This window comes from Lates calcarifer, linkage group LG5 (assembly GCF_001640805.2).
Source record: "Lates calcarifer isolate ASB-BC8 linkage group LG5, TLL_Latcal_v3, whole genome shotgun sequence".
In the NCBI taxonomy this organism is placed as follows: domain Eukaryota; kingdom Metazoa; phylum Chordata; class Actinopteri; family Centropomidae; genus Lates; species Lates calcarifer.
Genome location: NC_066837.1, coordinates 4843193 through 4860227, shown reverse-complemented (window position 1 = coordinate 4860227; position 17035 = coordinate 4843193). Strand labels below are relative to the sequence as shown.

General features: G+C 40.9%; 1 long non-coding RNA gene across 1 annotated transcript; it reads left to right on the top strand.

Moving 5' to 3' along the window:
* The first annotated feature begins 1012 nt into the window (after nt 1-1012).
* Nucleotides 1013-16351, top strand: LOC127142424 (uncharacterized). The gene is made up of 4 exons (XR_007813163.1): nt 1013-1030; nt 2677-2856; nt 13430-13512; nt 16115-16351. It is a non-coding gene; the product is annotated as an uncharacterized LOC127142424 (long non-coding RNA).
* Nucleotides 16352-17035: the final 684 nt, after the last annotated feature.

The following is a 17035-nucleotide window of genomic DNA, read 5'->3' as shown; positions in this document are numbered from 1 at the left end:
GACTGAGTGTATGTGTGGTGGTTGTATTCTGTATTACAGCAGACCTGTGGTCACAAAAATGAAGACATGAGACTTGACAGGCTTTAGACTTAAATACCTAAGGATTTGTCTGAAGATTTGAAAGCAAAAACCTTCAAGTCTCTTTCCCAGAGAGACAGTGTGATGCAGTGTTAACAGGGACTCATCTTGGACTCAAAACACTTAAAAACAGCTCTGCTCTGTAGATTAAGATGCCGCAACTTCATGGCCTATTTCTTACCTAAGTTTTATTAAGAAACCTTCTGTGAACATTTTCATTTTGTGGATAGCTTGGGCGGAGTTTGACATCGCCTCCAGAGCAGCGGTCATGTTGATCCAGTTTGAAGCAGAACCCAGGGACAGCCCAGTGAGCGCCATGTTTCGTCCAATCAGGTGCAGGAATGTTTAAGTTTGTTGATTTTTGAAGGAAGGAGAGCAAATGTCAGTTTTCTAATGAAGCTGATCGACTGTAGTTTCGGTCTAACTGAAGTAATGTCTCTTGCCAGACCATATTAAGTGAAGTCCAACGTTTGTGGTGAATGACTCATCTTTTCAGAATAAATGAATTAGAGAATCAATTAAAAAAAACAACAACATGAAATTTAAAAAAATTAAAACTAAATCTGGTGTACATGGCATTCATAGTCAAAGAGATTATTACACAATGTGCAGCAACGTGAACAACACCAACAGCTAAACCACTACTCACATACTCTACAGGTAAGTCATTATGGAGGTCTAAACCACCAGTAGGGGAGTTCAAACACTTAATTAGGCTAAATAAATATCCAGATTTTATACAGTCCTGTTCACAAATCACCACACAATTACAGAACAGACTTGGATTAAATCTGGTAACCATCAGATTCATGAAAATGCTTTTTGTCACGACACACACACACACAGACACACACACACACTCCCCCTCTGCTCCTCAAACATGGTAGAACCAGGAAGTATAAATGAACATGAAATCCTCCTCAGACTCTTTTGCCTAAAGACCAGAAAGCAGGTGAGTTGTAAACATAAGACAGTACACAGATGTTTAGTTGTGTTAGCAATACTCAGTGTACCATCAAACAATAGTCAGACAGCTTTACTTGTTTGTTTTTTTATTCAAAGTAAGATGTTTTTTAAAGGTTCCCTCCATTTTCCTCCCCTGACCAAAATTTTTTTAGGGAGTTTTTCTTGTTTCTGATCCGAGGCTCTAAGGACAGAAGGTGCAGATTGTTAAGCCCCTTGAGGCAAATGTGTGATTTGTGATATTGGGCTATGTAAATAAAATTTGACTTGACTTCAACATACCTTGAATTCGACTGACTTCCATGACTCCCAAGTACTGCTACTGACAAATTCCTCCATGTCTGCTGTGAAACTTACAAACTCTTGCTGGTGCCATCACCAGCCCAATACACAAATCTCTTTCACTGAATTTAACTGTGGTGAACTTTCACACAGGCCATTAACCAGCTGTGTTCACTTTTATCTCCTCTGAGTATGAACTGCTCCATAAAGGAGGCATGCTTTACAGGCAGTTGTGATAACATGACAAATACAGTAGGTCTTCTGAATGAACTGTTCCTGTCTGGCTAGCTCTTTAGTGGTCATTTGTCAGTTTAAGCTAGCTCTTTCTGGTGTGACCAGGCCTTAAAGGACAGGTTCACAAATCATAGAGCAATATTAAGGTGCCCTTATGTACATTGAAACAGGCGGTGCTTGCTGTACTCATTCCTTCAGTTTAAACTGGTGATCAAGTGATCAAGTGAAAAGTCTAGTGTTAATCTGAAGTTCATAAATAGCTTCAGCAGTCTGGGTAAAAGCTGTGACTGCCAGGCTACATGAGGATCCACGTCATGAGTCAGTGTAGTCTGCCAACTGTGCATGGTCCGGACAAGTAAACGTGATGCTCATTTCATGCACTTTATGTATGTGCTGTTTAGTTCTGAACCTTGGTCATACTCTTGTTAAGCAGTCACACTCTTATCAATTTTTTTTTTTTTTTTTTTTTGAACGGACATCTGAGGGCAACCATGAACTGACCTACAAACAAATCAAGAGAATATTGAAAATACATCTGTTTTTTAATCCCTCCACTACAGCTCAGTGAAGAAACAAAACAAAAAGAGGGAATTTCATATCAAATAGACCAGAACTTTGGAGGATACCTACCTAATTAACTTAACATGAAGCCTCAAGTTAATGTCAGATAAACACTGGAACCGTGCTGGGTAGAGATTATCACGTCAGTGGTTAAACAAACCAAATATGATGTTGTTTTCTGGTGAGAACGGAAGCAGAAGTAGTCAAGCGAAATTGTAAAGCATGTTTCTTTACGAATCTGCAGTTCTTCTAAATTCCAGTCTTGATACTCACTCGTACTTAGAGTGTAATTGTCTTTGAGTCCTACATGTTGTTATCTTCAGCTCAAAAGAGGTTAGGCCATAATGGCAGAACAATTATAACCCACAACAATGTATGTGCTCTGTAGTCACCACCTGGGTGTGTGGGATATGTCATAATGTGTTATGTTAGTCACTGCCCCTCTGACAGCTCATGTCAATAGGTGGGTGATACAGCTGTCATCATATTGTGGTGTGAATGAGCTTGGCTCGACTGTGTGAGTCTGTATATTTACTGTGTGTGTGTGTGTGTCTGCAGTCCCAGACGGAAGCCCAGAGGACAGATGGTGGGTTCAGACGCAGACTGACACACCGTAACCAAGCGATTACACACTCAATGACTCCCACTGACGAGAGAGAGAGAGAGAGAGAGAGAGAGAGAGAGAGAGAGAAGATGGAGGAGAACAAGAAGTGGGGAAGAGATGGGGGAGAAGGGAAGGTAAGGAGGGTGAGAGTGGATCAATGCGTGGATAGTAAAGAGAAAAATGAAAAAGTGGAGGGTGTCAAGTTTCTCATTTACAAAGGAAAATGTGTTGATTAAAAAAAACGAGAGGTGAATGATGGAGAGATTAAGATAAAGGAATAATACAAGTTAAAATAAAAGAAGAAAGTGGAGTAGGTTTTAGAGAAGTGGGGTGAAGGGCCCTGCACCAATAGCAAGGCAGAGGAAGAGATGGTGAGAGTGAGAAGGAGGGAGTGAGGGATGGATAGAAAGACAGCGAGGTCTGTAGGGACAGCGGATTACATGATAGCCAATTAGAGAGAAGGATGTTGGAAACTCCCCCGATGAAATTGATATGTGATTGGCTCAGGGTTTATTATGCTCACTGAGCTATCAGTGCCTCTTTAACACACTCAGATGCGCACGCATGCACACATACAGTCACAAGATTAGATTTGGTTTTAAACTGGTGATGCTTTTTCGTCACATGATACCGTCGTGTTGAGGAGCTGGCATGATTACAAACATGATTTATTTATACAGTATATTCAGGTCCTGTAATTTCCTGGAAACTTTCCTCATAACCTCCTTAAATTAGCGGGTATTTAGGTAATAGAATATTTCCAAGAAAGGCATGTGCAGTTTGTTATTAATTATGCAGGAAATGGAAAAGGTGTTAGTTGATTCCTGATTGTTATATTCAACTAGTAAATTATGTAACAGGTAAGTAAAAATAACTCTCCTTTCTTTTCTTTCCTAGAAAGACAAACAAAAATTCTTAATTTAGGTTCTTAATGACTGTGAACTGCCAGACACTTGGTGTCATTGATTGGATACAGCGTCCTCTGTCTCAGCTGCCAAGCTTCTTGTCTAAATCTCGCCAAATCAAAAGTCTCCACATTAAAAAGCCAACTCAACATATCAGCCTCAGACAACCCAACAAACCAGGATTCTTCAACTGGATCATGTCAAATATTTCTTGTGTACAGATGAAATACAAAATGAAATTCATCCTCAACGACCCCAAGATCACAGACGTTTCTTATCAGGAATGCCTTTACATCTGCCTGCTTCATTAACTGAGCACACAAACACCTTAACATTCTCTGTAAGTTTCATATGGTTCTGTATGGTAATTATCTTAAATTTGAATATAGTTTCTAAGTTTTAGCGTTTTATAAATCTCCTGTTTCCAATCTCCTTTAGAAACCTGTAATGATTTTTGTTTAAGTTGTTTGCACAGTCCCAGTGAAAGATCTAGTAAATATTCATTTTAATTGACGTTTATGCTGCGTATTAGTAGTAGTTTCAAACTGATGATCAAACACTCAGTTACAACCAGTCCCACCTACACACATCCTGATTTCCTCTCAGTGTGGCATGTTTTCTATCTAATCAAGAATTAAGAATTTTGTTAGACTTTCTTGGAAACTTTGATATTGACAAACTATTTTCACTTTCTCATAATTAGTACCAAATTGTTTAGGCCTCTCTTGGAAATATCCTAGTAATTAAAAAAGCTAAATACTAATTTCTAAAACATTATGAGAAGAGTTTTGTGGAAATTATCTTGAAAATAAAGAGCCGCTAAAATGTTTTCCAGTGACGTGTCACGGTGCGTATGTGTGCACATGTGAGGGAAGACAACTGATTTTTAAGGTGGATTCTAACCTCTGCCCACGAGAAACACTGTTTACAGCAGTGAGCCAGACCAAAAACTAACACCCCCCCAACACACTCACACACACACACACAGACATCACAGCCACCATCACCACCACCCGAGTCTAGCCCGGCCCAGGTCAGGTCAAGCGGGATCATGGGAAACCATTCCTGTGGCCCTTCTCACCTTTTTCATCTCAGAGCGTCTCAAAAACATCCCAGACATCATGCTCTCTGCTCTCCTGCGCTTCCTCTCTGTCCACACACACACACACACACACACTCACTCTCTCTCTCTCACTCTTTTTAACTCAGACCTCTTTCTCTCCCTAGCCCTGAAACAGCTGTAGCTCCAGAGGAAACTGTCATGGTCCTGTGTAGCAACCATTTAATTTGAGGACTGACACAATCAAGTAAAATAAATGTTTTCATTGAGTAAAACAAGACTTAATTTTTCATGCTTTTTAAAGACTTTCAGACATTTAATTTTTTTTTTAAAGTCAGTAAAGACATCTTATCTTACCTTTGTATTTCCACATCCCAGCTTCTGTACCTCCTCTTTCTGTGTGGCTCACTCAGTGTTTGCTCAGGTGTGTCAGTTGACAGCTGACCTGCCCGGTGTGTGTTGCATTTCACTGTTTCTGACTTCTTTTGTGTGGTACATTTTTAAGTTGTGAAGGTGTACACATGAACATCAGAGGCACTGCTTGAAAACAGTTGTGTAATGTCTCCTGTGGCTCTGAAGGGAGTCTCACACTGTCCAAAAAACTGATCCCTGATGATCTTTGATTGGACTTTTTCACTGAAATCTTAGATTACAGACTGGGGGTGTGGAAGTTGAAAAGGCATAGATATTTACCAAGCAGGGACAGTCTTACAGAGGACACCAGTGAGTTGCATTATGGGAGGTGTCAGCTCAGAGCTTGACCCACAGTGGAGAATAAAATTCAGGATATTTTGGTCTCTTTTGCACCAATTTCCCTTTAAACATCTGTTTTCAGTCCAACAATTAACCCTAAATTGTGTCACATGTTTACTGAGCTGCTGTTGGTTCTGCACCATGTTACTGACCAGGCCATTTTTATGGTATGTTCACTGTACTTCTTTATAAGTTTGTAAATGAATCTGCAGTTAATACAGAATCATTGTGAAACTTTAAATCCAGCCCTGTGTGGACTTTTCAAGCCGTCTGAGCAGATATTTACAGATTGAGGGATTAGGAAGATAGCTCTTATTAAAACTGAGTCCTCATCATTTGACTGTCATTCTGTTTAATCATTACTAAATGGACTCATTAAATTCCTCCTCCAAAGTGTTTCCCTTCAAACTCTGTGGCTTTGATGCACAGCACAGCGCAGACACACACATTTATATCCGCAGACACACTGCAATGACCCAGTCTATTGAAGAGACTTTTATCAAATGTAATTTATCAACTTTCTAATGCGACCAGGACTTGTGATGCAGTTAATTCCCCTAGAAGGATTAGTTGTGTGTGTTTCTGGGTGTACAGTATGTGTGTGTGTTGTACTGGAGTGCTGTAGTGAAAAGGGCACGTTCCTTTGGTGTGCATTTATGAAATACGTTTTTTTCCCCCCTAAACCTTTAATGAATTGAATTTTACACACCATAGAGCACAAGTATGTGTCTCAGTTGTATTTTTGGATGACATGTTTTTGCAGCCTAAAAATGTCTTGCGTGCATTTTTTGTTAACGATCAAGTAAAGTCCAAGACAAACTTGTGATTTGCAAATAACTGGTCTCAGAGTCACCGGCCGTTTGAATGAAGCTGTTCAGATATATTTGTTATATCAAAAACAGCCGTGCTAATGGTACGTCTCCATGTGCTTTAGTCCAGACTGAAAATCTCAACCACTATTCCTTGGATTGCAAGGAAATGGAAACTTTAAATACACTGGTGATCCCCTGTTTTTTTTTTCTCTCTCTCTCTCTCTTCCTCCATCATGAGGTTGACATTTTTGGTTCGCAGTAAATTATCTCAACAACCACTGGATGGATCGCAGTACATTTTGGTACAGACAACCATGTCCCCCTCAGGATGAACCGTAATAACTTTGGTGATTCCTCAAGCACCATCATCAGGTCAAAATTCAGTTTGTCCAATACTGTGGTTTATGATTGGATATTCCTCCAGCCGGTGGTTTTCTTGGCACCTGACAAATTAAAGAATTTGATGGAAAATTCTGTGATCGTAAAACAGTGATACAGAAAATTTTAGTAGCTTACGCAGTGTTTCCTGCAGATTAAGAATTTTCTTGGGGTGGTGCAGCATGAGGCCGACGTGCATGTAGAAACTCATGCAGTTTAGGGGGAATGTAACCCTGGTTATTTTCTGTAGCTACAATTTACAGATGTCTCTTAAATGCCTCACATGCAGACTATGAGTAGATGCTAGCTAGATGGCTGTGCACAGAGAAGCTCCTGGTCCCCACTCAGTTACTGCAGAGCACACAACTCAGGTGAATGGCCAAACCTTAGCTTGGCTCTGCCTTTTAATGAAAGATTTACCTACACTGAAACAGGATCATTTCAACTGTGGTGTTCAAAACAATACAAAGCTTTAGTCTCTTTAGTATTAGCTTGTTAGCTCAGGGTGCAGCTGCTAGCATGGCTGTAGACTCTATTATTAATGCATAAATGCCATAGCTTTTTAAAAGCGTGTTATGAAATAGCTGTGTATATTACAGTAAATATAATATCAGTGTATTTTAATAACGCAGGCCTCTCATCCCCTTCTCACCTTCCTCAGTTCTCCTAACATTTTTACCTCTCCTCCCATCATCCCCTGCTCTCCTCGTCCTCACCCATCGTCTCTCTTCTATCTAAACGGGTCGTTGATGGTTAATAGATTTAGCCACTATACTGGTGGAGAGACAATGAGAGAACCATCAATTTATCTGCCGTTTAACTGCTCCAATCTAACCTCCGTAAACTCACCCGGTGAAACTCATTTCTGTGTTTCCTCGCCAATCTGAAAAGCTATCATCTCGCTAATCTTGGGCTTTCAATTCGCCGGGGGGACACGGGGAGTCAGACCAATCCCGGATCTCGGAGATGATCTGTTAGCCCGGCGTAAATGTTTATAACACGGGGCAATCTCCAGGGTTTATACGTTGATGCACATGCACACGGGCACGTCCAGTCACACACACACACACACTCCCCCCACCTTTTTTTCTTTTCCTGTGTCTTTCTCTTCCTCTTGCTCTCTCCGGGGCATTTATAGGGATGTGAAAGCTGTTATTGGGCAGGTCAGTGGAGTGGAACTGTCAGATAATAGGCTAGTTACCGTGGCAGCACATGAATGAGGGATGGAACGGAGGAGGGAGACAGAGGGAATAGAAACGCTCAACTCACTCCTTAATCAGAAGGTAAACTGGAAATCTGTGGAGTTTAGACTCCCTGCTGAAACAGATAGAGAGGGGGGAGGAGGGAGGAGAGGGAAAAAAAGGGGGGAAGAAAAGTAAGTGAGTGAGCGAGATAGAGGATGACAAAGGGAGGAGGACAGAGGAAATGTGAATGGGCACGGAGCAGAGATAAAGATACAGAGAGAGAGAGAGAGAGAGAGAGAGAGCTTATTACCATTCCCTGGGAGCCAGGTGTTTATTTCTCTATTTGCAGACGCTGGCTTCATTACCCAGAGTTCAACAGGAGCAGGCTGAGCTGCGGCTGCATCAAGGTCAGACTAATCAGACAGCGAATAGGAAGAAAGACAGAACAGGGAACACAAATTATGTAATGTATCCTCTCTGCTGCTCTTGCCCCCTCCATCTTTGCCATTTCCTATCTGTCTCTGGTCCTCCTCACCCTGCCTCCCCTCCCTCCCCCTCTCCTCTCAGCCTAGTCCTCCCTACATCTCCCTCACTCCGTGGTCCACAGGGAGCAGCACTCTTCAGACTGTCTCCCACTCTCTCTGATGGAGACTGACAAAGTCTGCTTTGTACAATGACACTTGTTTGTATGTCTGTACACACACACACATATATATATATATATATATATATATATATATATATATATATATATATATATATACACACACACACACTTATTTTCTTTGATCAGAGCTGCAAAGAAAATGCTGTGTTTCTATGTTTAGGTCGATTAAGTTTAGTTTAGTGTTCATTCCACTATGACCATTTCTTTTTGTTTTGAAGAGATACAGATCAAATCAAGATAGATGCATTAGTTATCAAATGAGCTAGAAAGTTCATAAAAACCACAACTTTTTGAATTCAGAGAAGCTAGCTATCTGGCTAATTAGCCATTAGCTACCTTATGCTAGTTTCTGGAAGATATCGTAGATGGGTTAAATATTTGTTCACGATAGTTATTGTACAAAGAGATTACCTTAATCACCAAATTTAGCTAAACCAATGAATGCAGACCAAAACATAAAGTGGATTTTTAGCCATGTTCCTAAGTATAACCATATTTTTCAGTGTAATTTTATGCCTTAATACTTGCTGGCCAGTCAAAGCTCCTTTATCATTTCATGTGTATTTCTTTATAATGTGAAACCAAGCATGGATCATTGAAGTTCACTGTGTTTTGTTTTAATGCTTGTATGATTTATGATTTAATGGTTAGTTTCCAACTGCAAAGGCTGGTGGAAACTGATGAAAACTAACTGTATTCTCTGCATCTTTTCCTAATCATAAACCTAATGGATTCATCTTTGTTCGTAGCTGTTGGTTTAACGAATTTACCATTTGCAGTTTAGAGTACACAGAGAACTACCTGCACATTTATCAGGCTTTTAGTTTACTTTGTAATTCTGCATCACAGTTAGTGCTGGGATGTTTGGGTGTTAAATGTCACTTGGGTGTGGATCTCTAAATGTATTGAGTATTGGGTGCACCTTTCAGGCCGTCAGAACACAAGGCACACTAACATGATATACTGCTATCCTTCGTTGGCCTCCCTACATATTAAACTCAGACTCATAAAGCCAGTGTGGAAATAATTTTTGAGAGTCAGTCTTTTTGGTGATGGAAAAGTTAGTTTGGATGGAGGAACAGCATCTCAGACGAGCCAAACGTAGACACATAAACACTCCAGAGCTCGGATAAACCACTCAGAACATGCTTGGTGTGATTGCACCCTCAAGTGTGAATTATGGTTTGGTATGTGAGGGTATCTGTATGCATGTGGGTGTGTATTAAGATAAGAAAATCTTTTTTTTTTTTACGCACACTTGACTCTACGTGGTATTGTAATAATCACAGATTCTTTTGATGTTGCGGACTTGAAAAAGACTCTCAACAGGGCTGTTCTTCAAACTGCTAATCTCTCAAAGGTAGTGAAGAGGAGGAGGAGGAGGAAGAAAGGAATGTGTGGAGGCGAGGAAGGAAATGGAGAAAGACTGGGGGGAGAAGGAGGAAGAGGATGGAGTAGTGGTGCATGGACGAGGAGATCAGTGAGAAGGAGGCCAGTCACATGGAGAGATGGAGGGAGAGGAGGGCAGAAATGGGAAAATGAATGAGAGGAAAAGCGATAAGAACTCTTGCTTTTGAACTTGAAGAGCTTAATTTGAAATGTCAGGGCTACCGTACCCCCCCACCCCCGCCTGCCTCACTCCCTCTCCTCAGGAGTCCCTGTTGTGCAGTAGTGTGGATTAAAATAATTAAACAGGCTCTGTTTTAATTAAGACAATAAAGCCAGGAGTCTCTAGGTAAGACCTGAGAGAGATTGAGAGAGAAGGCGAGTGAGGGAGGGAGATGATAAAGAAGTCTAACGAGAGAGGCGGGATGATAGGAGGTACAGAGGGAGATACATTATCTTCATTACTTATCTATCTTGTCTTTTTCCAGGCCTGAGATTGCATTATCAGTCTACATACGTATGTTTGCACTGGTCCCTACATGTACAAAAACCCTGGTGTATCTCTGAGTGTGTGTGTGTGTGTGTATAGGATAGGTGTTGATGGCTGCTTGTGTAATGACTGAGGCCTATATGCGAGCATGAATGTGTAAATGCGTTTATATTGCATCTCCCTTCGCCTTTACAGCGTGCATGTTTGTGTGTTCCTGTGTAGGCTGTGTGAGAGAGTGTGTGTGTGTGTGTGCATCTTTATTTTGTCTCCCTCTCAGCCTGCTAATGAAATATTTATTTATTTCTTGGAGCGAGGGCGCCGGGTGGCGAGAAACTCAAATGAAATGTCATATCTCATTGTGTCTCCCCGTGAGGAGGGGGGTGGGCGGGGGACAGAGGGAATAGAGGAACAGAATTGCTACTGAATTATATACAGAGTATTCAGAGGGGAGTGATTACAGGACGAAGAGGGAGGGGATATAAAGAGTAAGACGGTGAGAGGCAGGGAGGAGGTGGGAGAAACAAGTCATTCATCTCATCACTTGTTTTGTGTGTTGTGTTGCTTTTACTGTCACATCATCAGCCTGCGGTTCTGAGCTTCAGGTGCTGAACTCTGACTGGCCACAGTTTACTGTAGCACACACACACACACACACACACACACTAAAGTGAGCCACAACAGTATTTTAACACAGCCCATGTAGACACACCAGAGGGACCAACTACTGCTTATCTAGTAGTAGCTGTTATCATTGCACATAGAATACACACACCAGGCCTTGCCACTAAACTGGAGGAGATTAGAACTTTTTAATCTTCTCGCTGCCTTATTTGTGTTGCACAAAACATGCACAAACACGCACTCTGGTTCTTAATGGGAGTCTCTTAAGGGACCAGTAACAGATGGCGTCACATGGTGTCACATGACAAACCGAAGGTGTCAGTAGGTTACTCTCCTGTAGCCTTGATAAGTTGCCTATTTGTGCACAACACTGTTATTCTTAGATGATTTATAAAATGTTATTAACAGGCTATTTTTACATATGATGCACCTACCTGTCTGAAGAGGAAAAGACAAAGCTGCAACCTGATCCCAGACATCGTGTGGTAGCAGCAGGTTTGACTGCAAAGACGAATCATTTTGGGTAACACAACACAAGTGAAAGTATTTGGCCAAATGTTTGACAAAAACTTTGAAGCAGATTCTGAAAACTACATTTAGGAATCACTTCAACATAAGATACTCTGCTATGGTAGTGAGCTCTGGAGATGGCAATGTTGGCTGTTCCACTACTTTAGCCACTGTAGCCGAGACTGAATTATCTCTATGACTATTGGATGGATTTGCCCTGAAATTTAGCACAGCCATTCATGATCCCAGAGGATGAATCATAATTACTTTTGTGATCCCCTGACTTTTCTGTTGGTGCCACCATGAGGTTGACATTTGAAGTTGATGGATGAATGGATTGCATTCACATCCCTCTCAAGGTGAAGCTGTGAGAACATGTAACATTAATAAATTGCAAAGGCAGTAACAAACAGCCAGCAGTGAACATGCTAGCAGATTAGCCTGCCAGAGGGAGTGATAGCTCACCACCCCTGTCATGTGACCCTCGACTTGCAGGTCTTAACGGTCCCTCCAGAGTCTCTGTTCTCTGGAGGGTTTGTTAAGATGACCATATCCTCCCCCTGAGCCTTTCTCACGACCCTGCATGTCAGCTGCAGGTGCCAAAATACACCAATAAACAAACAAACTGTGAAAACAAACACAGGCTAATGACGGGACAGCTGCACTCTGCTCACCAGGGCTCTCCCCATTACGACTTAAATGCTTCTTTATGACTTTCCCTTAAGGAGTTAATGTGTCAGGGAGCGAGAGTGGAGGTGTGTATTTAACACCTTTCGCTTCAATATGGCACAAGTCTGAGTCAATTCTCCATCTGTTCTGAAGACGTCCATAGATTAACACACTTAAACCTGCACTAAAAGAAGGAAGAACACATTAAGCAAAGTGCACAGTTGTTACCTACATTATGCATTTTAAAACTGTTGCAGAGTGGAATGAAATGTATTTATTTCATCAATTTTTATACTTTTTTGTTGCTATTATTGCTTTTTATGGTTTCCACGTAAGATTTTTTTCTGCATCTACTTTTCATAGACTAAAATTCATGAGAAAGATAAAATTTTAAGTCGTTTCTACATAGCTCTGCAGCAAATGACTCACTGAAAACTCTAAATATTCAGACTCCCAGTAACACAAGAGCATGACCAAAGAAACCATTTGCAGCACACTGAGCACATCAGGAGAGATCAGGAGAGAGGAGCTGATTAGGGACAAAATACAGGGATATATGGGTGAAGGACCAGTACAGCGAATTGATACACTGCTGTGGTATCTTCTCTATTAGTGGTCGAAAAACACTCCACCCTCTAGGACATTAATATTTCAGTCTGGGATCGCCAATAAAAATACCAGGGCTACATTTGGGGCTAAAACGTCAGTCTGAAATGAATTCTGTGGGTGAGAATATTGCTGCACTGTACTCAGGCCAGGGGCAAGAAATGAGACTGTCACACGTACAATATTCAATAAAGGAAATCCCATCATCCTTTACTGCAGGCCAGCCCTAAAACTGAGCCAGTCGGCTATTGACGCTTCTTGAAGTTGAAGAAATTGTTTGCAGAGAGGTGAAGTCTTTCAAGTCTTATTTGGTGAGGTCAAATCTGTATCTTAATGTGCATTTTATGTTATTTGTGCTGCTAAACTAGCACAGATTTTTATTATTTGTGTTTGAACTAACATAACACAAGTTACTACTATACAGTGTATAGATGGCAGACATAAAGACTGCAGCAGAGCAATACAAAAATTAAAATGACTGTGTTAAATACACAGTTAAAACACATACTCACCAAATCTAATACTTAAAGACATAAAGACATTAGTCTGATGCATGATTAGCATTTTTAACCTGCACTTCAATCACCTTGTTTTGTACAATACAGCTGTGGCCTTTGGTATTTTGAATAATAGTAATAATTCTGTGTACATTTCTGATCATTACAGAACAATGGGAGCACATACAACTGTACTGTGGAACTGAAGAAGTGACAGTGACCTGCGTGTGCAAGGGGCAGGGAAGACTAAAGGTAGATACACACTCAAATATAACATGATCACACACAAATTATACACCATGTCAAAAAAGCGTAGGTACTACTTTTTCTTGGAGTATTTTCTGTAGAGTGAAGTCTGCAGATGATCAAACATGGTAGTTATCCACTGGAAATTACAATCACAACATGTGACCATGACTGTCACATGACACACACAGCCACCATTTTTATAAGTTTTAAAATATGTTGTTGGTCCCTCGCCTTCCGCTACATAGCAAAGATTTTGACCACTGAGGGTGAGAAGTGTCCATCATTCCACACTCAACTTTTTGACCGTTTTGAGAGCAACATCCTGGTACTTACAGTGCACTGCATGTTTCCATACTTGTCAGTACGTGTCAGGTGTAGGTATGGCAGTACGCAAATTGAGACACAGCAAATATGATTATGGTCTTGTGTGGATGCTTTTAAAAGTCACTGATTTGAGAACAGACCTATAGTAGAATATAAATATAAATATGAAGACATATATCAGTAACTCTAGATGACAAATTAAATATAGACAATGTAGAGATCTAAAAAATACAGCTCTATTAGATATAAGGCAACTCTCCTTCTTTACCAGTGAACATAATTCTGACATCAATTTGTCCTTAAAAACCATTTATTATTATATCAGCTAACTTTTTCAGAGTGAATTTACGTAGGCCCAGACGAAGGGTCTTTTCATTGCACTCCATCTGAACAATGAGATGCTACGTGAAGTTTTTAAAACACTGAATAAATTCAAAATTCAGATGTATGAGGAGCCACTGAACGGCCAGCCTCAGTATGGAGATTAGCTTCTCCACAACGTCATCTCAGATGCATGTGTCTCCGGTTGTTAGGGCAACTTTCTTCATCTTCCTCACCCTCTCACGTGAATTCCCAGTCTACTGCGCGTGACTCTTTTGCATTAAAAGAGTCTTTCATTTGACAATATTTGTGCTTGGGAGGATGTGAGATTGAAACGGTCAGTCCCGCTGTTTGGTAAAACACAGTACGGCGTGTTGTTTTCTGTTTGCTGACACATGCTGGTGTCTGTGCTTATCTCACGAATAAAGTGAGGTTAGAATAAAGCTGCGCAGAAAAGCTGGCCTCAGTCTGGTGTGTATGGAAAAGGCTGCAGAGCTAGTAATAGCAGCAGGCATGTGGGAGTGTTTAATGGAGAGTGGAGTAATTTGCGCTTTTTAATGATGATTAGAGGAGGAAATTGGCTCAGATTTACAGTGTCACTCACCACTGAGACAGAGGAGGGAGAAAATAGAATAAAGGCCCCTAAATTGTCTCATACTCACGTGTGTGTGCATATGTGTGTGTGTATACGTGTGTGTCCGTGCACAGGTGTGAGACAGAGAGAGAGACCCGTAACGTACGACTGACCCCCCTCACAACACCCACCCACACACCTCCACACCTCCACTTCCAGAGGAAATGTATCACTTAAACCAACTGCAGCTCAGCTCACAGAACCTAATGAATCTGGACTCAATTTTACGCCTAGCTGCCCTTCCAACTGACACACACACACACACACTCTCACTCACTCTCCCTCTCTCTCTCTCTCACACACACACACATATGCCCAAACACTTAAATACTGAGGCAGTCTTACCTATAGCTCAGTGGTAGTCTTTGTAACATTAAGAGGAAATTGGAAAAGTGTGATTATGGCACTGATTGGCAGAGGAGTCCTGTCTCAGTCTTTTCTGTCTTCTCATCAACACTTTATTCTCCTTTTGACCTCTCCATTATCCAATGAAAACCTCCTGACATACAACTTTGGCTCTTCATGGCCCTTTATCTCCTTCTTCTACACCTCTTGGTTCTCCTCTGATTGTGCTATTTGCCAAATTAACAGAGTGAAGAAAAGTGCAGTGGAGGAATAAAAGGGATTTTCCTGAAGTCGGTTTATATATTTACAAAACCCACAGGACCTTGTCTGCGCTGATGTTTTTCCTTCAAAGAATGCAGGGCGCTTAGTCTGATATTCAGACTGAATAGTCATTTTGTTTACAACTGAATTATTCAGTCCTACGCTGATTTTTTTGTTTGTTTGTTTGTGGATTCTTGGAGAATCAGAGAGACATATTCAGCTGCTGAGATCTGATTTTCAGTCATGTGTAAACTAGCTCTCAGTTAACATATAGGATGTTTTCTGATTGAGCAGTACATGACAAGATGTCATATTTCATATGCCTCCACCACTTCTCGCTCATTGCTGTGATCCTGTCTGCAGGCCAGGGAGTAACATTAGTTTGCTCATTAGCAAATTCAATCTGTGTTCTTCTCCCTTGTTGGACTTGGGAGGTGTCACCAGTCACAGCCCAAGTACTGGTCCAAGTCCACGTCTAGCCAAGCACAGATCAAATATTCAAAAGTGTTCTCGCTCCGCCTGTTACATCGAGGATACTTTCGGAGCTGACTTATGTGGATTTCTGGAGAATACATCGTGCACCTGCAGCAAAAAGCTCAAACTGTTTTCATCCTAGGACTGTTATTATATCACTTCATTAAGTTTAGATATTTCTCAGATGAGAAAGTATCCATGTGTTGTCAGTTTATCCAAATAAAACCTGTTTGGAAATTTGCACAGGTGATTTCAGAGATGTGAGGACCCACCAGCTGGATTGACTCTGTTTTCATCCTGCAAGTTCAATTACAACAACCTGTACAGCTGCATCAGTGTTGCCATTTTTTGGCCATTTTTTTGCTGCTATTTTTCTGGTTCTTGCACAGATGAATATCAACATTGTCCACCACACAAAGCACAAATGGGCTTGCTTGTTTTTACAACTGGGAATTTGTTAAAGCTGAAAAATAAACAAACAAAAAAGGTTCATGACTATTGGAATTCAGAAATCTGAAAGCAGGCTAGTTGAGATTTGATTTGAGTTGACTTGAACACATTTTGGCAATGTCACCAAATTTAGTTAGTTCTGCTGGTTCTTTCTCCAACCAGGGATAAAGCCGGTGTCCGGAGCAACACCAAACCTTTTTGAATCCCTGCCAAAATTTGAGATGTGGGCAGCGATTGAGAGGTCTGGAAAACAAGTACCCACAACTCTCTTCAAAAGCATTGTGAAATTTTTAAAGCTAGGTGTCATCTTTTAAATGTTAATTGTGAATATTTCAGAACAAAACTCTTCAGTTTGGTGAAAACAAAGCGGGGTCGGCGCTGAACCGGTCTCCCACCTCCACTGAGGTCGCTCAGTTTTGAGAGAAAAGCTCTTCAGATTGGTTGTAAAAAAAAAAAAAAAAAAAAATGACATTTAGTGTAAAAATCTCTCAAACGCTTCTGATCACACATAACAACTTGAGAGGAGAGCAACCCCTAAAATACAGGTCTGTTATGATTCACACAAACCATCACTAAACACATCACATACACATATACATTCATTCTGTGATTCTGAAGACGAGCGGTTAAGCTTTTTTCTTTTTTTGGCGGAGAGCCGTAACATGCATTTCTCCATTAAGATATGTAAATTCATAATCTCTGAAAAGCCAAGCCCAT